The sequence below is a fragment of the Cicer arietinum genome, chromosome 4, assembly GCF_000331145.2.
Source record: "Cicer arietinum cultivar CDC Frontier isolate Library 1 chromosome 4, Cicar.CDCFrontier_v2.0, whole genome shotgun sequence".
Taxonomy (NCBI): Eukaryota; Viridiplantae; Streptophyta; class Magnoliopsida; order Fabales; family Fabaceae; genus Cicer; species Cicer arietinum.
This window is the reverse complement of record NC_021163.2, coordinates 65,397,875-65,404,531: the sequence shown is the minus strand read 5'-3', so window position 1 is coordinate 65,404,531 and position 6,657 is coordinate 65,397,875.

Sequence of the window (6,657 nt, the reverse complement as noted above, 5' to 3'; positions counted from 1 at the left end):
ATTCACAAGACTGTCGGCGATATTAAAGTTGTACAACTTAAAAGCGAATAATGGATGGTTTGATAAAAGCTTCACATAAATATTAACACTCTTAAAAGATATATTGGCAGATGATAATGAACTTACCCAGTCGAACCTACGAGGCTAAACGAATTTTGTGCTCTATTGGCATGAGTTACAAAAGGATTCATGCGTGTCCTAACGATTGCATTTTATTTTGAAACGAATATGAATTAGTAAAGGCGTGTCCAAAATGCAATGTCTCTCGATATAAGAAGAAATAATCTACTCCAGCAAAAGTCGTGTGGTATTTTCCTATAATACCAAGATTTAGGCGCATGTATCGCAGTGAAGAAGATTCAAAACACTTGACATGGCATGCAGATGAAAGAATTAGAGATGGAATGTTTCGACACCCTGCAGATTCCCCACAATGGGCAAAAATTGATCACGAGTATCCTGAATTCGGGATAGAGTCAAGAAATCTAAGACTTGCACTTTCTACTGATGGAATGAATCCACATGGTCTTCAAAGCATCTCACATAGCACGTGGCCTGTGATTTTGGTAATATATAACCTACCTCCATGGTTATGTATGAAGCGTAAGTTTATGATGTTGTCTCTGTTAATTTCTGGACCCAAACAACCGGGGAATGATATCGACGTATACTTGACTCCTTTAATTGAAGATTTAAAAATTTTGTGGGAGACAGGTGTGGAAGTTTATGATGGGTATAGGAAAAAGTGTTTCAATTTGAGGGCTATGTTGTTCGGCACAATTAATGATTTTCCAGCATATGGTAATTTATCAGGATATAGCATTAAAGGTCAGTGTGCATGTCCTATATGTGAAGAGAGTACAAATTGGATGCGGTTGAAACATTGTAAGAAGAATGTGTTTCTTGGACATCGTAGATTTTTACCTTATAGTCATCAGTATCGTGGGTGGAGAAATGCATTCAATGGAAAATCAGAGGAAGGTAAAGCTCCTTTAGCACCGACTGGATATCAAATACTTGAAAAAGTACAAGGTTTGACCAATAAATTTGGCAAACCTTTTGCGGGAGAGCTGGTGAAAACTGGGTGGAAGAAAAAGTCAATTTTCTTTGAATTGCCATATTGGAAGTCATTGTATGTAAGACATTTCCTCGATGTGATGCATATTGAAAAAAATGTATTTGAAAGTGTTATTGGTACGTTACTCAATGTTCCAGGAAAGTCTAAAGATGGCGTCAATGCAAGATTGGACTTGGTCGATATGGGAATAAGAAATGAACTGGCTCCAGTAAAGAAAGGAAATCGCACATATCTACCTCCAGCCGCTCATACTCTATCTAGAAAGGAAAAACATTGTTTTTTGTAAATTTCTACACGAAGTTAAAGTTCCAGAAGGATACTCTTCAAACATTAAAAATTTAGTTTGTATGAAAGACCTCAAGTTAAAAGGTATGAAGACCCGTGATTGTGATATTCTAATGGAGCATTTGCTACCAATAGGTATACATTCCATTTTACCTGAAAAAGTTCTACGAGCCATAACTAGATTATGTTTCTTCTTCCGGGAAATTTGTGTAAAGTGATCGATCCTTAGAAATTACCGACATTGCAGAGGGAAATTGTTGTTACTTTGTGTGAGCTTGAAATGTATTTCCCACCCTCGTTTTTTGATATAATGGTTCACCTTACTGTTCATCTTGTTAAGGAGACACAACTTTGTGGGCCAGCTTATATGAGATGGATGTATCCGATAGAACGATATATGAAAATATTAAAAGGGTACGTAAAAAGTAGAAGTCGACCAGAAGGTTGTATTGCTGAACGATACATTGTTGAAGAGGCTGCTGAATTTTGTACTGAATATCTGTCCAATGTTGAATCCATAGGGCTTCCCATGTCTCGTCATTCGGGAAGACTATCAGGAGAAGGGATAACTGGAAGGAGACTACTGACTATATCAAGGACAGAATGGGAGCAGGCACAATTGTATGTTCTGCACAATGATGATGAGGTTCAACCGTATGTTACAATACACATTGATCAGTTATCTCGTTTGAACATGAATAGGAATCAAAATTGGATAACTCGAGAGCACAATCGAAGTTTTGTAACATGGTTAAAAAATCACATAATGTCAAAATTTGATATAGACCCCGGATCAATTTCAAATAGATTGAGGTGGCTAGCAAATGGTCCGAGCTTACATGTCTTTTCTTACACTGGTTATGTTATTAACGGCTACACATTTTATACCAAAGAACAAGATGATCAGACCACTATGCAAAATAGTGGAGTCACTCTCGTAGCTGAAGCGATGCATGTCTCAAGTGCAAAAGACAAAAACCCAATATATGCAAATCTATCATATTTTGGGGTTATCGAGCGCATATGGGAGTTAGACTACACAATGTTTCGTGTTCCCATATTTGGTTGCAAGTGGGTCGATAATAATAATGGCGTTCGGATTGATGAGTCAGGGTTCCTGCTTGTTGATTTTAATAGGGTGGGATACAAAGATGAGCCTTTTATTTTAGCGTCGCAAGCTCAACAAGTGTTTTATGTCACTGGTCCTGCTGATGATAAATGGTCTGTTGTCCTATCTACTAATAAAATAAGTGATGATAACAATAATGATGAAGATGTTGGTAATGATATTTTATTTGAAACATCACAACCACCTGAAATTGATTCAACTGATGATGGTTTATATCTTAGTGATGATCATGATGAGGGAATTTGGATTAATCCATCGTTTCGTATCGTTAATGTACAAACAAATGTGAATCCTACCAGGAAAAGAAGAAGGGCATCTTAATGTGTTTAATTGTTTTATATAAGTCATGTAATTTGAACTGAGTTCATGTAATTTAATTGTTTGATCTGCCAGAATTGAGCATTTTAGTATTTAGCTTGAGCTGTATTTTATACTAAGTTCATGTAATTTATGTGTATGTTTGACCTGCCATAACTGATTTTCGGCTTATATTAAACTTGGAGAATTTACCTTGAACTTTAATTGATCATCCCAATATGAGCTGATCATGTAATTTAGGATTGATATATATATATATATATATATATAGGTAGTTAAATAATTATTTGGGAATTTCTTTTTCCAAATATAGGTATTTTACTTGAACTGAACTAAATATAAACTTGTAATTTTACAGCGCTTTTGTCCATAAGCGTTATAAAAGCCTTTAAAAAAAATAAGGAGGTCACAAAGCTTTGTTTTATACCAAGTTAAAAGGGTCTTTTAAAGTGCTTGTTGCCAAAGCGCTGTAAAAGGCTTTTAAAAATAAAATAAGAAGGTCTTTTACAACGTTTTGGCAATAAGCATTGTATAAGGCATTTAAAAAAACAACCCTATTACATAAGAAAACAAAGAGGTCTTTTAAGACACTTGTTGCTAAAGCGTTGTAAAAGACTTTTAAAAATAAAATAAGGATGTGTTTTACAACGCTTTCCCAACAAGCACTGTAAAAGGCTTTTAAAAATACAACTCTGTTACATAAGAAACAAAGAGGTCTTTTAAAGCGCTTGTCCAAGCACTTGTGGACAAGTGCTGTAAAAGGCTTCTAAAAAATAAAATGAGGTCTATTACAGCTCTTGTGGACAAGTGCTTTAAAAGGCTTCTAAAAAAGCGCTGGAATAAGGTTTTAAAAAATAAAATAAGGAGGTTTTTTACAGCGCTCTTTCGAAAAAGCGCTGCAATAGGGTTTTATATATAACTAAAAACTGCTTCAGTTTTCTCTTCGTTACGTAAACTTCACTATGCTAGTGTGCTCCTCCTCTTCATTGTTCTTCTCATTGCGAACCCTATCATCTGTGTTATTATCCCTACGAACCATATTTCCACTATTATCTCCATTGCTAACCATCTTCATTCATGTTATTATCCCTACGAACCATCTCTTCTCATTGAAATACGTAACCCTCATTATGTATTTATGCGAACCATACTTTGTCCTACGAACCCTTCGTATTTTTGTGTATTCTCAGTGTTCCTTCTCCTACGAACCCTACGTATTTCTTCTCACTATTCAGGTATTGTATTTATTAATTTTTTGTTGTCACTAAAATGCATGTTGAACTTATATTGTTACGTACTTAGACTACTGCATGTTGAACTTGTTGAAGTTATACTGAACTGCATGTTGAACTTGTTGTAGATAAATGGATACCAACAAGGATTTAGATCGTCAAAATGAGGAAGTTGTCAATCCTAAGACTTATGAAAATGAAGTCAAACGTGGTGCAACCATCATGCAAAATGTCATAAAAAGCAAGGAGTAGTGGCATAAAATTTGAGGTATACTATACTTTGTTTGTTGTTTATTTTTTATCTTTTTTGAAAAGCATGTACTTACTATATGAGTTTATTAGGTTGGATGGAATGAGAGTGGTCAGCCAATTGATCCCAACAGTTCTATGTTTGTAAGTTATATTGGGGCTGTTGTTCGTCAGAATATCACCATCACAATTGACGATTGGAGGGATAAGGCGTTAAAGGATGCGAAAGATATAACGTGGACTGATATACAGGTAACTTTTTTGATCTAATTTTTTGTTATTTATAATTTTTTCCATTGAAATAATTTACTCAAACTATATCTTTATTTCGTTTGCAGACTGCTTTTGCTGTTGACAAAGTGAGAAAGGCTTACGTGTTGAGAGTTGTCGGGAAATTACACTGGGGTTTTAGATCTCACCTCTCAAATTGCTATCTAAAAGATCGTGAAGAAAATATGAATGCTGAAGCTCCAAAAATATATAAACATTATATATCAAATGAAGAATGGAGCGCATTTGTAGCAAAACATTCAGACCCCGCGTTTGTGGTAAGTGATTAATTTATTAGCATTTGTGTTTTATTATTCATATTCATAGCGTATTTTAAATTTTTACGCGATTGTTATTTTTTTTATATAGAATATAAGTAAGGCAAATTGCGAGAGGGAAAAAAATCCGACGCACCCATACAAAAAATCTCGTATGGGATATGCACGTCTAGAGCAAAAACTTGTAAGTAATTAAACATTGATTTTATATAATGTGGTACATTATAAACTATAGTTTCTAACTAATATTTTATTTATGATCTTAACGAATAGCTACAAGACACCCAATCCGATCAACCGTTGGGTCGTCATATCTTGTGGAAGGAAGCTAGTGTAAATAAAGATGAAGTGGTTGATAACGAAAATGTTCAAAAAGTAATAGAACTTTGTGTAAGTATATTATCACTTTAATATTTTTTAATATTGTATTTTAAAAATGATATTGAACTTATCTTTTTAATCCTACGTGTATTTTAGGAGAATCTCGAACAAAGTTCGGAAAATCAAGCGGACAACAAAGCTAGTTGCAGGGACATTCTCGGTAAAGGGGAAATGATTTGGTGTAACTCCTAAAAGCTATTTTTCACAAGAGAAGCGCCAAAATCCATCTAATGAGGAGGGATTAGATAAGCTTAAATTCCTATCAGAGCAAGTGGCACTCTTGGTGAAGACGAATAAAGGCAAGCAACTTCCGGATCAGCTCCAACATTAAATACAAATGAAGAGTGAAAACACAAGTTGCAACATTGGTCTCAAAAGTCTTCCCGAGGTAATTAATTACTTAATAAAATAAGAAATTCGTTCAACCTAATTGTTTCACATACTTATGTATTAACCATTGATTTAGGGTGTCACTCCTTGCGTGTTGTACTTATCCTCCTCTACTCATCGCAAGGTCAGAAAAGGAACATTGTACCATACTTTGGGAGAAGTATTGCACAATACACCGATCCCTACGCGCCATGTCAAAGTATCACCAATTATTGCTTTGGAACCAAATGCGCCGTTGCCTATACCGGACAACGATGCAGATATGAAGTGTTTGGGCGAAGCAATTGGTAGTTACGTGGCATGACCCACACATCTTGTCGCTTTTGATAAGGTATGTTTAATTAATTGAAATGTATGTTTAATTGATATGTATATTTAATTGCACGATATATGATTATGATTGATTATATTTAATTGCTGATTTTTTTCCGCTATTAACTTTAATTTCACATTTATTTAGATTCAGACAAAGTCTAAAGGGAATGATAAGAAGATTCTCAGAAACGAGTCAATCACATTGCCAAAGTTGCTGCTCAAAAACTGGAGCGGCGAAAATCAGTTGTTGCTCCTGCTCCTAAAATAAGTCAGTTATGCCTTGCTCGATATGGATCGTGTCTTGACATAAAGGTAAAAATGAATTGGGGCAGCAACAACGATTCACGCATCATGAGCATGGATAAAGCTATATTCGGAGATGAGTATGAAGAACTACTTGAAAAAGAGCACATATACGAACTTCTCAACCATAAGGAACTGATGGCTACTGTCATCAGCTTATACATTAGGTAAAAATTACTTTTAATTGCATTTATTGGTAATTAATTTAATTTATTAGTAATTAATCTAATTTGAAATTTTCATTTAAGGTTTTTCTATGAGAAGTTGGTGTGCACGCGCAGATTGTCAAATAGATTTTCATTCTTGTCTCCGCATAAGCTTTCGATGTTTAAACTCGATCCAGTGAATGTAAAGAAATACGTTATAGATATCCTATTAGGAAATAGAGAGAAGGATAAGTTGTTCCTTGCACCATATAATTCAGGGTAC